The sequence below is a fragment of the Tiliqua scincoides genome, chromosome 3, assembly GCF_035046505.1.
Source record: "Tiliqua scincoides isolate rTilSci1 chromosome 3, rTilSci1.hap2, whole genome shotgun sequence".
Taxonomy (NCBI): domain Eukaryota; kingdom Metazoa; phylum Chordata; class Lepidosauria; order Squamata; family Scincidae; genus Tiliqua; species Tiliqua scincoides.
This window is the reverse complement of record NC_089823.1, coordinates 47,026,973-47,042,867: the sequence shown is the minus strand read 5'-3', so window position 1 is coordinate 47,042,867 and position 15,895 is coordinate 47,026,973. Positions and strand designations below refer to the sequence as shown.

The window sequence follows — 15,895 nt, the reverse complement described above, 5'->3', positions numbered from 1 at the left end:
CACCAGCTAAGTACTTTTGTGCATACAAGTAATCATCCCCCACCGTTGATTCAGCAGGGCTCCAAAATGATAAAATTCAAAATTCCTTTCTAGTTAGCCTGTTCCAAAACTATAATATCCTGCTGTGACCATAGCCATTTTCCAATTGTGTTAGAAAAACAACATGTTTGATAAAACAAAAGGATTCCCCATACTGTAATGGTCTTCAGCAACCCCTTGATTGGATTTAATCAAGGAGGCATGTTCATAAGTTAATAAATCTCCTAATTTGCCACCGCCCTCTCAACTGTGTGTGAAAACGAAAGGCAGCAGGGATCCTCAACTTGCAAAGGAGAACTATTTGATTAGCTCATCCTACAAAGTATCCCATAGGATTGGAGGGGGAATCTATCAAAACTCTTGTTCAGCAGACCCTCATGTTCTTCCCTGTCCTCTTTGATTTCATTGTGCTTGCTGTTGTGCGTTTTGGGAGAACCTGCTGGTACTGTAATAAGCCATCCCCATTCCAATCGTTGTTGAAGTATCATCGTGTTAGTAGCACTCACCATTGGTAATACCCCTGTTCCACCACCTCTCTTTCCTCTCTAAGTGCAACCAAAGCAGCTGAACCAGCAGGGACTGTCAGCTAACTTTTGTGGACCTCCTCTCAGAACGCAGGCATCTTGTTCTCTTGAGTGTTCCCAGAGGCATTTGGTGGGCCACTGTTAGATACAAGAAGCTGGACTAGATGGGCCCTTGGCCTAATCCAACTCTTCTTGTGTTCTTATGCATAGGGTTGAAATGGGAGTGAATAGTCAGAAATAGTTTTCTCCTCGCATAAGTTCAGCTAGGCACAATTTTTGATTCTCTTTTTATTCTGTTGAGTCATGACAATAAATCTTTTTGTTGCAATTTTCATCTACACTTCCCTCTTCTTTTCCCTTTTAAATCACATTGCTGTGTTATTGGCCACTGCACAGGATCCCTGCACACAAAGTGTTTCCCCCTGCTTCTGCGCATTACTTGTGTGCCATTTTCCATGCATGCATGTGTGTGATGAGTTGGAATACTGTGTCTGGGAGAACCCAGGCCTCTGTAGCAACTTTGTCATCGGCTGTCCATAGTAAGCTCTAGGTTCCACTGAAAGCAAATGATATGAACTTCTTAATAATATGACCTGAGAAAGTATGGAAGAGTTGTCAGCCTCTCATTGCTAATGGAGAAATTGCATTCATTTATGATGCATCTATGGGTAGTGTATGCAGTTTCTTCAACCCTCCCCAGTGTGAAACTCAGGATGAGCAGGGAATGCCTGCTTCTCAGTTTTTCTCAAAAAGGAAAAACTTGGAAGGAACTCGATCTGTCCCACATATTCCTTCTTTTTAAAAAAATTTTACTTCGAAGTTTAACACATTTTCCATTTGATGATCTAACTTATTTTCCAATCACAGCAGTTTTTATTCCTTCCAGCTTTCATTATCAAGTACTTGGAGTCACCTATCTGTCTTTTATTCCCTTTCCTGTGAACACTTTTCTCAGTGGGACCCTATCTGCTAATTCCCTCAATTTCCAAAGTTATCTTCAAAACTCAGGAGAGATTTAGACAGCTTTAGCACAAGCAGAGGCTTGACTTAAATGAAAATGTGTAGTTTATCATAATTAGAGATTAAGAGTAAGCATACTGTTTATTCATATTAATTATACAAACAACATGAATGCTGTGATGCTTTAATTGGGACAGCCTAAAAATAAAATTATGGGGAAATCACTTTCTCCTACAATATCAGAGTGTGGAATAACATTGTTATTCTGAAATGGTAGTTCAGATCAATGCATCTCTCAGCAGATGAATAGCAAGCCAAGAATTTTGGTCAATATCTACTAATATAAAATAACAATGTTTGTTGGCCTCTACTATGAAGTAAAAGAAGCTGTCTTAAAGATAATGAGTATATTTTTATTAAATAAAAAGGGTAAAAAGAATACATTGCTAACCAAACCTCTCTGATACTCCATACACCCATTGCATCTCTTTTCCTTCTGTCACTTTAATGTCACTTTAATAACAAGAACACGAATGTACGCTAAAATTCACTTGCAGAGGGAAAAACAGAAGGCCAAAAGACAATACCCTAAAAAGCTCCATACTCTGACCTAACCAAGTGTCATACAAGACTCTTATCAATTTTTCTAAAGTTGTATGGTATTTAAGAAATAAATTATTACAGAACCTCTCTTAACCCAAGCATATTCTGTTTACAACTCAAAATATTTTCTATGAGAATATCACAAAAATGGTCATTTAATAGAGAGTTGTATGTAGGAGTAAAAGAAATGTAAGAAGCTACATTATACTGCATCAGATTATAGTACAATTTACAGGTATGTGTATATAGGGTTGTAGCTGAAGACTGAAAATGAGGGGTTTCGAACAATAACAAATGTAGGCATTGGTTCCTTTTCTGTGAAGCTTGGGAGTGGTGTGTTACATGGGTTGTGGCAGCATGGTTTTTTGAATGAATTATGTAAGTTTAAACCAGGCATATGAGATATTTATAAGAGAAAAGTTTACAAGACTTTTCTACAACTACAACTTTTTCTGCAACTACAAGAAACTCTCAAAGTCAGGAAGTGGGCTATGAAGTAAGCTCTTAACAACCAAGGGAAGCAGTCGCCTTGAAGGGAGCCAGGCAAGGGAGCTGAGTGGTCTCTCTTCTCTGGAGGGAGAGAGGCGATAGGGGTGCTTAGAGAGAAAAGCAGTCTGAGAAGGTTGGCTGACCAGCCGGTGCTGGTTTCAGCAGCTTGGTAGAGCCGGAGGGAAAAGCTGGAAAGGGACAAGAATTGTGGGGTATTACTGTTCTGGGTGCCAGCTGGCATTGTGGTTTTTGAATGGCGGCTGGAATGGGGGTGAGTTCTTGCAGACTAACAATCTACAGACCAACTGCAATGCAGGATAACAAATATAGATCAAGGGAAAAAGAACATGAGGCTCTAAGGCCAAATTTTATAAGTTTTTGCCCCATAGAACCCTATAGGATTTGTCCTCTTTTATTAGTCAGGGACCCTTGATGGTCCTGCCTTTCTCCTGCTACCCAATTGAGGATGCAAGAACTGGCAATGTCTGTCATTGCCTCTCTCATTCTCTCAATTAAGCTTCATGATGAGGTTGGTGAGAACAGTTGGAGCTGTGAAATTTTTTCTTGGTCTTCCAAAGGCAAGTCTTGCAAATTAAGGAATCCACGAAAGTGGCTAGGGTCACAAGCCATTAAGTGTGCTGTTCCAGCAGAATTTAGAGCAGAAAAGCATCATCTCTATTTTGGAGGTGTGAAAACTGCATTAACACAAGTGGTAAACAACTTCTGTTCAAATGGAGTTGGGGTTATTACATGTTCTTTGAATAGGGGTGTTTGTTTCTGGTGAGTAAGATAGGTTTACAGCCTAAGTCTTGCTGAACACAATGGGCTTACTTTTGAGTAAAATAAATAACACCATTTTAATCAAAAGTGTGTCCTTCTTGGCCTTAAGAAACTTAAGTATTGTTCATGAAAATGGTCTAAAAGTATCAGATTATATTCATAAACATATTGTTGATATGTGGAGAAAGCAGCCTGTTCCCTCTCCCATTGTTTGAATTAATGACTCAGTTAAATCTCAAATTACATTGCTTTAATCCTTCAAAATTAGCTCCTTAATTTGAGGTTTAACTGTATACATGATCAATATTAAGAAGCTACAAGTATACCGAATTTTAGGCCTCATTTTATTGTAACAATGTACTTGAATCCTGTTGTATACAGTTTAAACTTACTCAGTTACTGCTGATATTAATATTGCAAATGATTACATATTTAAGAAACTGTGCAGTCCTAGCCAGTGAGACAGTGAATGTACGTGATATTTCCATCTCTGGGGCTCTTGGTTTGTTGTTGGGCAGACCAATCGGGTGAGCTGCTAGCGGAACTAGCTTTCCGCCGGCTGCTGAAAAGCAACTGTAAAGTGCACTCCTTGCCTCATGCACTGTCAGAGCGATGGCTGCCAGTTGGAGCAGGTAAGACAGGTGGGAGGCAGGGGGGGTGGGTGAGGGCAGAACAGGGGCAGGTGGAGAATGGGGAGGAGGAATGGAGTAGGGAGGCTGCAGGGTGGGGTAGGGAGTGGATATAGAGGCGATGGTGTGTTCCAGATCAGATCCCTTTCTCTCCCCATACATGCACCAGCAAAATCCTTGGTGCGGGTCTAAGGAGAACCATTGTGGGGCATTTAAATCCCCTTTTGCATCCAAGCCTCCTGTTCCACCACACCCACTGGATACAGTACACTCCTTTTTGGCACGGCTGCAACAGTGGGGGGATGAAGGATGGGATGAGACATCAGTTGCTTAATATTATACAGCATCTTCATTTTTATTTATCTGATTGCCTGCAAAAGCTTTTGAGAAGGAAATCGGTTTTTGACCTGTGAGGGGTCGGACCTGTGCTAGTGAAATTGCTGGCACAGGTCCACATGGACTTGGGCCCATGAGATTGAGTCAGGGAAAGGAGCTTAGATTTGGCAGCTGCTGCTGTACTCACCCCCTTTCTGGACATGATCCACCCCATCACTGCCTTTGGTGCCTCCCCATTCCTTCTACTCCTGCCCCGTTAAATTCAATGGGATTTGCACCCAGGTACAGCAATGGTATGCACTGGAATGCTGCCTCATGCCACTGGGTAGAGCAACTACAGGTTGCCGCTTAACAACCTTCCACTTAATGACAGACTACATATATGACGGTGGTCAAAGCACAACAAAGAGGCTCCTAATGAGGCAGTCAGGTCTTCCATGGCCTGCAGCAGAGTGTCTGTTTACACATCAAAGAGGCCTTTCATACAAAGAAGAAGCAATCTATCTTCAGTAACCTGTACAGCAGGTAGTTTCTTACTGGGAGTGTCTACATTGGCACTAGATTAGGCTGAATGTTCACTTAACAACCTAATTGCATAATAATGGGGATTAGACAGCGTAGCCTTGTTGTTAAGTGGTGCACACCTGTAGGTCCTTGCAGGATTTCCACATTTGATTTAAAGGGACTGCGCAAATAAAGGAGCTCCGTTGTTGCAGTTGCATCGGGGGAGGGGTTGTTAGGATTTGTATGAAATAGATGTTGAATCTATAGTATCATTAGTCAAAGTGGAAGCAGATTCTATATAAGAAAAGATGAACTGACATAAATGCAAATGCACACAATCATGCTTACATGTTACAATCATCTTTTGCCACGCTTTATCAAAGACCAAACGTCACATTTTCTCTTTAAGGTTCTTATTTCTTTGTTCTCTTTTATTTGTTTCTGAAAACCTGGTTTTTTGAATGAATTATGTAAGTTTAAACAAGGCATATGAGATATTTATAAGAGTAAAGTTTAATATATATTTTGGAGAAAGAACAAAGATATAATATTTACTACACAATAAACCTTATATATGTCCCCTGTGCTACGCAATATTGTTTAATAAAATCTTAATGAGCTCCTATATATCACAAGGGAAGTATTTTTCTGTGTGTATAATGAACGAGGACAGATGAAATCCCTTAGAATTATCGAAATATAGTAATTTTATTGTTACAAATAAATATTTAAAACAATACAAGACATGGTGAGTTTTTTTATTATTTTAACTAAACTCAGAGTGTGAACAAAAAATAAAGCATACAGTCATCATTTTAGAGCAGTGGTTCCCAAACTTTTTAGTATAGGACCCACTTTTTAAAAAGACACTCTACTGGGACCACCTAGGTTTACCAGGCTTTTAAAAAAAGAGATCTAGAAAGAAATAATATTTTGTTTGTCTATAAGTAATAATGACCAGAAAAGAGACCCTCAAACCTTATCTCTCTATATTTACACATGCTTGCAAACTGCAGGAGCTCAGCTCTTTGCAAAGTAATTATTAGCTACAATATCTTATTTTTCAATAGCCTCAGGGCTTGAGGCAGTCAGTGGTTCTCCAGCTGTGGGTCTGGGACCCACCAGTGAGTTGTGACCCAATTTTTGGTGGTTCATGAAACTGACAGAGTAGATTAGGCTATGTGCATCAAGGGTTAAACAAGCTGCTATTGGGGGGGCACTGCTGCCCAATTACCATTATAGCAATACCCCTTGGCGTTTAGAAATTGGGTAGTAGCCTCCAGGCCTAATAAAAAGTTTGGGAACCCCTGAGTTATCTGATCGTTCCATCATCCTTTGGTGACCCACCAAAAATCAGGTCACGACCCACAAGTGGGTCCCAACCCACAGTTTGGGAACCACTGTTTTAGAGCTTAGGTTTTAAGGTGACCATCCCAAGAAGTTTGAGCAGCATGCTAAAGCAGTTATTTTCATCAGTTGTTCAATGTAAGATTCCTAATATATGAGACAGTGTGTTATGAATCAGTCCATTAGTCTGTCTGTGTTGATATTATTTAAGCTGGCTGGCACTCCAGTGCAGTGGCATGGCTAATTATCGTGTAGCCCCGTGCCAAGTTCAAAATGTTGCCCCGGAAGTGATGTCACAACCAGAAGTGACATCATACCCAGGTTTTTTTAAAAAGTGAAAATTGGGAGGGACCCACCTCCTCTCCCCAGCCGCTTACCACCCCCTTGCTCTGCTGCCTCCCCTCAGTCAGTGGCATAGCTAAGGCATATATCTGCTACCTGGGTCAAAGAAGATTTTGTAGTCCCCTCTGCATTACAAAATCAATTTTAATTAAGTAAATAAATAAAAAGTTATTGGTTCCATGCTGTATTATAATAACATCTCATTGGCACTCAGAACAATCAGTCTCATAGGTCAGTTTGGAGTTAAGCAAATCCACTTTTTGTTCCACAAGGCAATTGTGCTTTCATTTCCTGGTTAATTGGTCATAACTTTTGATAGAATACAGCTATTCCAGTGCAGTTTGTTGCATTGCAGTCTGCATTAAATTACCTTTCCAATGATATATACATGATGGTATTATTCATACATACCAAGATTTTCACAATTTTGGTCACTAATGTCAAGCTCAGCATGTGTCCCCCTAAAGCTTGATGCCCAGTGCAACTGCTACCCCCTGCAACCCCTTAGTTACGCCACTATTCCAGTGGTACTCCATTGTTTCAGACAAAGTTTCTATAAGCCCTGTCTGAAGATGTCAGGGACTGAAACTTTCTGTATGCAAAATATATGCTCTACCACTGAACTACATCCCATGTCAGAACAGAACTGATTTTTAGAAAAGTCAATAAATTATAATCTGCATTCTAACCTACCATCCAATCCTGCCGATGCTGCAATAGAGCGGTGCCGAAACAGCAACCACTGTATCCCACGTGGGGAGGAAGACATCTGGAGGTCACTTTGTGGTAAGGTAACAAACGTTCCCTTACTCTGTGTCAAGCCCCAGCAGCCACTATGGGGCTACTTTGATCCATACCAGCTCAATTTCTGGCACAGAATAAAGCAACCCTGTATAGGGATTTTAGGTCCAGGATGGGGGGTTGGGATCTGGCAGCAGCCACCTTCCCCCTCCCTACCCTTACCCTTGAATGCCCCTCTTGGCCACTTGGTGGCAAACACACCATTGACAGCTCCCAAGCCTTCTCCAGCCAGTGTGGAGGCCCAGCACCTTCTGGCCTCCTTCCTTGTGGCCTCTGCAAAGTAATAGTAAAAAAAAAAGTTAAAAAAAACACCCATTTCTGGTTTTTGTCGCAAAACTGTAAGTGGGCTTTGCTTTCTTTTTAAAAAAAACTATTTTCAGATGTTTGGAAACAGGCCAGTAGTCAGGATTCTAGAGGTGAGTAGGTGACTGTTTTTTCAGGGTGGGCAATTATGTCAGGTACATATACTGGTTGCAAAATTAAAGGATAAGTAGGAAGAAACATCAAAGACCCATAAATGCAAGGGTGGGCAAACTGCAGATTCAGGGTGGGCAATGTCCATCCTGGCCCCTCTCTAGCTACAGCACTGTTTGGAAGCTTGGAGAGCCTGAGGAGTGGTCCGCAGTTTCCCCAAACCCACCAGGAGGCTGGTGCTGGTTGAATGTAAATGTAAAAAAAAATCCTTGGCCCTATAGCAGTACAATCCTAGGAATTGTGTTGCTGCCTTCCCCCTCTCCCACAACGACTTACCTTGGTTCTCAAATGCCCTGAGCGTTTGAGAACTGCTGGTTTAGGCACTAAAGTGGGGGTGAGGGGCAGTGTTGGACTATATATGTACTATATATATATATGTTGTACTATGTATGTACATGCACACACATAGTGTTTTCCTTGAAGCATTGCTTCAGCTTCCATGGACCTACACTGGAGAGCTGCAATCATGACAGCCTCTCTGTTCCAGCTGGGCATTTCCTTGTTTCAGACTGCAGTGGTGGTTGTCTCTGTAGCAATAACCTGAGAGATCTTCCACAGGGCCCTCTCCCCCCCCCCCCCGTTTTAATGGTTGGCATTTCCTTGGTTTAATGGAGGAACTGCAATAGCTGTCTCCATAAAGTTTAAATCTGGAGAGACATAGTGCAGTCCCCCCCCCCCAACTTCCAGTTGTAGTAGAATTGTAGTAGTTACAATTGTTCCCAAAGCTAGGTGGAGTCAAGACAAGACTTGCTACCGCTCCTCTGCCCAAGCTCATTTCTTTCAAACTCAAGAGAAAAGATTGTAGCCGCTATCTTGAGATCTGGCTCCATGGAGCTGGAAGCTGTCAAATTCAGGGGAGGGGGAGGGAGGAAATGAGGTAAAATGTCTTGTTTGCTTTGACACCCTTTTTAATGAAAAATGTATTTTGTTTGGAAATGCTTGGAATGTTTCAAAACTTGTTTTTCCTATTAGTAAAAATATACATTTTAAAATCTATGTCACAAATGCCATATTTTTCTTTCTTTTCTTTAATCTAGAGCAGGGGTGTCCAAAGTTTTTGGCAGGAAGGCCACATCATCTCTCTGACGCTGTGTCGGGGGCCGGGGGAAAAAAGAATTAATTTACATTTAAAATTTGAATAAATTTACCTAAGTTTACATAAATGAATATATTAAAGAAGAACTTATATGAATGAATGCAGGTCTTGCAATAGCTCAAGACCTTGCACAAGACCTTGCACAAAGCAAGGCTGGCCTTTCCTTTGCTGCCGCTACTGCAGCACAGATGTGAAACAGCAAGCAGTGGAGGGAGCCCTTGTCCCACAGCTCACACAAGAGATCAAACAGTCGTCCTCAGGCTGAGAGCAGTTGCGTCGGGCCAGTGCGGGCTCCAACAAATCTCTGGAGGGCCAGAGGCTCATTGGAGACTGGAGGCTCCCTGAGGGCCACATTGAGAGGCCTCAAGGGCCGCAAGTGGCCCCAGGGCAGGGGTTTGGGCACCCCTGATCTAGAGGGATTTATGGTGTTATTTACAAGCAAAATAAAACATCTATCTGTGTGCTGCCACTAGATATTGGGATGCCTGTGTCCCTTTTGCTTCAAAAAGCCTGGCAGCCATTTCTTCACATTCTTAGTGAGCTACAAGAAGAGAAAATATCATGATCATATTACAGTTCATTTGTCTGCTTTTCAAATCCTTCATATGTAACTTTGGAAATTATATATACACACAAACCCCTACACCAACTATGGAAGTACTGTGAAGGTGGCATGGTAGGCTACAGCACTCCAGATGAACCACTGCCTCCTTTCTATGAAGGATATTTGGGTATTATGGGTCAAAGTAGTGGCATAGCTACACAATATAGAAAATGTGTGGGAAGAGCCTCTGGAAATTGATTCATTTCAATTCAGAGCAAGGTCAAGCCCTGCATGTTGCTTAGAGATGCTGTTGTCCAACTCGTGTGGTTCTAAGCGGACAGATTAAAAAGAATAAGAATCGGGCACAAGTACAAGATTGCTTTGTCAGGTATCTGCAACTTTTGTTCACATTTTTATAGAAGGAGAAATTGAATGGATAGGTGACTAGAAGAAGGACCCTACATGAAAATCATTAGAGAAATTTTGTCCTATGATAATAATATCAAGAGTATGAACACCACAAACAAGATGCAAAATCACAAGTTTCTGTGCAACAGAGACCTAGAATGAACAAAATTACTTCTGCTAATACAAGGTGCATTTCTGATTTCCACTGATGTCTCCCACAGCTGCAGTACGCTGAACCACATGAAATGCTGCAGCAGTGTTGTGGGTGGATGAAGGAATGTACCGGTTTCCTCCATTTTGATTGTGTACTATGTTCTATACAGGTCTGCCCACTGCCTCTACCAGAGGGAAACTGGAAGTAGCTTTTTTCCGGCAAAAGCGGCCATTCTGAAGCCAGCAGAGAAAGCCCTCCAGTCACCTCCAGAGGGCTCAGGTGGGGCAAAGTCTGGCTCATTGCAGATCCAGGGGACACGCATTGAACCAGATCTGCAGATGCACAATCTGTGGATACAGAGTCCCAACTGTAGACCGCATGCGGTCTCCCTGGCCCTCAGAACATTCTCTGGAGCAGCCATTTTCAGTCATAAATGGTCTGCAGGTATGCCACATGAGTTTGAGGAGGGCTATATATTAGTAGGCCATTGGGGGATGTGAGCCCCCCACCAGCAGTCTGGTATGCCTTTTCAATTGTCAAAAAACTGATGGTGTGTCTTGACAATTTTATTTCCTGCTCAGTGTGCCATGAGATTTAAAAGGTTGGAAATCACTGCTCTGGAGGCTAAGGGAACACAGCAATGAATCCATTTATTAACCCAATGGCCAATTCATTTTAATAATGATAATGATCAAAACTTTTTATTAGTAATACTTTTAGAAAATGATAAATCTTTGAGATAAATACATTTGCAGTTTTTTTTTATTGATAGTTAGGCATATTTACTTAAAGCTGGTTAGATATATTAAAACTTCTTGCTTTAATTACTAAAAATGTTGAAGTGCATTTATTGTAAGACTCTGCATTACTCTGTATTGGACTTAATAGGAAAAAAAGTATTTTTAATCCATATGTTGTCCACATTTCCTAAAAACAAATTGAGAAATTTCTAGGAACACAAGGAATATATAATGTGTTACTGTGTATTCTGATGCAAAAGGCTATGTGAATGAGAGTTTACAGCTAATGTACTCTTCTAATAATTTCTTCTTAATAATATCTTTTTATGGGGTTCTGGGAAAATAGTTTAATATCTTCATTCTCCTGTGTGCAAATTTCAATGTATGCTATGTGCAAATTTCAGTGTATGAAATTTACAGGGACTGTGTTCTTGCATGAACTTTTTCTGTTCTTCTTTCATTTTAATTTCACTCCTAGCTGTACTGAGTTGCAACATCAGACATGGGATTGCACTCAAAGTTTCTGTTCCATGAAAGTTTAGAACTTCTGTTCTTAGCAGTGAAATTTAATTCACATGAGTTTTTCTTCTGTTAATACAGCTTTCCTTCCATGATTAAATGGACCTTGCATGTGTGCAGATGTTCCAAATTAAACTAGGAATGAGCACTAACAATAGTTGTTTAAAATTTCCCCAGTCCTCAAAAAAACAGAGTGGAATCCACATTCAGACTTTGGCCCATATATTGTGCAGATCTATCCAACAGAATGACTTTGAGGTGTACTTAATCATAATTAATTGTCATATGGGATAATTATGGGAAAGTATACTTTCAATGATTAATGCACTGCCAGAATAGACACATTGCTCCCATAATATTGTTTGTTTTGATATCTTGCATACTGTGCCAAAATTCAAGTCTGTTCTAGTATTATTATCACTTTCCAGTGTGACCTTTGCCTACAGGAGATCGCTAATATCAGATCATGACAGAAATCTCCATTACTAATAATAAATACTAATAGCACAATCCTAATCTCCCCCTTGAGCTAGCAAAGGCCTCCCTGCACTGGCTCCAAATGTCACAAATATGCTGTATGGCGTGTTTGCGCTTACCTGGGAGCTGGCTGGGCCAAACCGGATCCTAATCTTGTGCTGGCCGGCACAGGTAAGTGTGTGTCAGGAGAAAGTGGAAGAGAATGGTAGGAAAGCAGTTCTGAGGCAGGGCGTGGGTGTTTTGAGGGGAAAGAGGACTAGGGAAAGGATTGAGCTCAGAAAGGATGGGACGGGCAGTGGCAGCACATGCCGTATCCTAACGTCCTTCCTGGCAGGGCCAGCATTACACTGGACTTTTGGATTTGTGCCAGCTAAATAACTGGAACACATTCAAGTAGCCCCATAGGGCAGGCTGGGGCATTACTCATGGTAAGGGGAAAAATATTCCTTTACCCCAAGATGACCTCCAGCTTGCTCCTAATCTGAGTAGGCTACAGCGCAGGCCATGTGACCTGGTTGTACCAGCACAGGTTAGGATTGTGCTGTCAAGGATACAACATTGTGCCAAAAACCTTTATTGTACCAAAAATGAAGAAGGGCTCCTTGAAAAAGGCATACAAGTTGTAATATACTATTTTTTTACAAGGTCTGAAATATTATGTCCAGTTCTAGATACTTGAGACTGTAATCCTTAGCATACTGAAAGAAAGAAAGAAAGAAAGAAAGAAAGAAAGAAAGAAAGAAAGAAAGAAAGAAAGAAAGAAAGAAAGAAAGAAAGAACTCTGGGGTTTGCTTCAGGTCTGTATGTTTAGAATCAGGCTGTGAGTCTGCTTAAATTCACAGACATGCAAATGAGTGCAAGTAGGTGAAGGCTTGCAGCCAGGAAATTTGACAAGTGGGACTCGGGTGCCTAGTTTATAGGTAGTATAAGCAAGATGGTTTACCTTTTTAGACAGGCATTAATTTGGAAATCCTGACAATGTTCATTTGTTACTCCTTTAAGAACCCAGTATGTGTCCAAAGGTCTGAAATATTCCTAGAAGTTTATAATCTATAAAATAGCAGGAACTGTTTTTACTCACAATATCAATAAACTTCATCAATAAGCACAACATGCATACCCTAAATAGAAACTGCTATTAATTCCCTGAGCATATTAAAATAGGGTTGATTTGCTAAAGGGATGTATTCCCTTTAGATGCTAAAGGCCACTAAGGACTACTATATCTCCCTATTCATGCCCAATAAACACTGAAATGGTGGCGAGCCCAGGAAATCATTTCTCATTCTTTTATAAGCCTATTAGAACAGCATGACTTGGTTGTATTAAGACCTTCTTCAAGGAGACATACAGCAGCAGCTCAGAGGATGGAGTGCTGAAAGCAGGCCTCAGTAGTTTCAGGGCAGTTAGTAGTAGTAGTAGTAGTAGTAGTAGTAGTAGTAGTAGTAGTAGTAGTAGTAACTTTATTGTCATTGTGCTATAGCACAATGAAATTTATGCACCTTTGAGATACAAGCATAAATATATACTACAATTCCAACAATCACACTCTACACACTCACCCACACATCCTATACAACTTGCATCATAATATATAAACAGTATAACAGACCATAATGCCCAGGAGCATGGTAACAACTATATCACCTTATTCAACGTAATTATGGCTGTGGGATAAAAACTGTTCAGGAATTGTGTGGTGCGTGCTCTGATAGTTCTGTATCGTCTACCCTAAGGCAACAGTTCAATGAACTTATGAGCTGGATGGAAGGGGTTTCTTAGAATACTATGTGACTTCTGCAGACAGCGAGATGTATAGATGTTCTCCAAAGCTGGTAGATGAAGATTGATGATGTGCTGCGCAATCTTAATAATGCTCTGCAGAGCTTTTTTGTCCCCTGCAGAGCAATTTCCGTACCACACCAAGATATCATAGGTTAGGACACTCTCAATGGTGCAACGATAGTAAGCACCATTTCAGCATTACTTTCAGGGCAGTTGTTCAAACACAGAATTTTTCTGAAGTAGGTAGGATGGCAGAAGGGCGAGGCACCAGTAGATGCCTGACTTGACATTCTTGGGGTCTTTTAAATCAAATATATGCACTGGCCACTCTTCATTGTAAGATTAAAGAGGCAGGGGGTGGAAAGAGAGTGCACTTCACTTGTCAAGCAATAGTGATTGTGCTCCTGCAAGATTGTGCAGGAGATACATGTTTTTCCCCCTTCTCTTTTCTATCTGTGCTATATCCAGTTCAAAACATAATTTTTCTCTATGTATAATTACAAAAAAGTGATGCACATGTTTTAGAAACATCATCATTTATTAACAGTGTTGACTGTTGTCAACGCTATTTAATTGTCATGGCAGTTGTGCTCCAGGCATTGCTGCAGTTTGTCCTTGTGATTAATATGGTAATATTAGTTGTTGTTGTTTTTTTAAACCTTGCTTTAATTTTTGTTGGCCATGGAATATCTCTTCTTAAAGATCATCTGTAATCATCAGTAAGCAAAGGATGAAAGAGTAAATTTATAAAGATGTTTTTGCTGTGAATATTCTTGCAGGGATAGACTCAAGTGATAATTACCGTTAATGTGAAAGTCAACTTAGGGGCATGACAGAGACCCCTTAAAAATGGCAACACGGACTGTGATGCATGAACATTAGAAATATGTATCAAAAGTCAAACAGGGCAATTAATTGTCAGTGGAAAGGTTGGTGTCCTCAATATGTCTCCTACTAGAGCTGAGCAGTCTGTGATCCTGAGTACCTCATGTGTGTTGTGCTGCATGATTTTAACTCCCCTTTCTTTCCTGAGAGGGATGGTGGTATCATTACATGCTGGTTTCTACAGCATTACCATACCCAGTAGTGCCTTGTTTCATAGAGATAACCATTGGCCATTCCTGAAATACTGTAATGCTGCTGGTAACAGTGTGTGCCACTAGTATCTTTGGGTGCTCAGTTTAAAGCGGAGCTTCAGAATATCTGGAGCTGTTTTTCTGTGTCTTTCTTATTTTTGGTTTTTTCTTAGACAAAGGAGCATTGATTTTCAATGCTCTATGCCATGGGCATCCAAACTTTTGCTGGAGGGTCACATCATTTCTCTGATACTGTGTTGGGGGCTGGGAAAAAGGGATTAATTTACATTTCAAATTTGAATAAATTTACATAAATGAATATATTAAAGATGGACCTTGTATGAATGAATGAATAGCTCAAGGCCATAAAAGGCCTTGCACAAAGCAAGGTCGGCCTTTCCTTTGCTGCCACTGCTGCATCACAGACTTGAAACACCAAGCAGTGGAGCGAGCCCTTGTCCCACAGCTCATGCAAGAGGTCGAACAGTTGCCCTCATGCTGAGAGCAGTTGCATCAGGCCAGCGTGAGCTCCAGCAAGTCTCCAGAGGGCCAGAGGCTCATTGGAGACTGGGGGCTCCCAGCGGGCTGGATTGGGAGACCTAAAGGGCCACAAGTGGCCCCATGGCCAGGGTTTGGGCACCCTTGCTCTAGGCAGTGTTGATCTTCAAGGAGATATCTTCTCCCCCACACTTGTCTGTTGTCCTCTATATATTAAAATTACACAAATGTTTTGCTATCAGGAATTTATGATGTGATTTAGAAGCAGTGCCTTTAGCTTGATGTGTACCTGCACCTTCTCCATTCAGAATATAACCTTAACAATGAATGTGTTGGTCTTTCTTTCTTTCTTTCTTTCTTTCTTTCTTTCTTTCTTTCTTTCTTTCTTTCTTTCTTTCTTTCTTTCTTTCTTTCTTTCTTTCTTTCTTTCTTTCTTTCTTTCTTATTAGTAAGGGTCTTCTGTAGCTCACACAAGTACTAATACTATTACTATAATCAACGCTTAATACTGGATTTTGACCTATTACGGTTAATAAACTTTTGTTTTATGTAAACTAAGTTGTATCCACAGTGTTGCTCATTGGAATAAAGGTTTTGATGTGTTCTCTGCTCTGGATCTTGGCAGACTACTGTTATCTATTACAAAATATGGAAGAAGACAAGCACACCCCCCAAAAGCAGCTTTTAGAGTTAGTAGCAATTTGCCCCTGTTTTCTTTCATTGAGTCTGTCTGAAAGTAGGTGTTTTTAACATCCAGCCATCTCTTGTTA

The 15,895-nt window shown here is 40.7% G+C and overlaps 1 protein-coding gene across 2 annotated transcripts in view; it reads left to right on the top strand.

Annotated features, from left to right (window-relative positions):
- CADM2 (cell adhesion molecule 2) overlaps positions 1-15,895 on the top strand; it is a 149,575-nt gene that overhangs the window by 82,940 nt on the left and 50,740 nt on the right. The gene's annotated exons all lie outside the window — the stretch shown is intronic.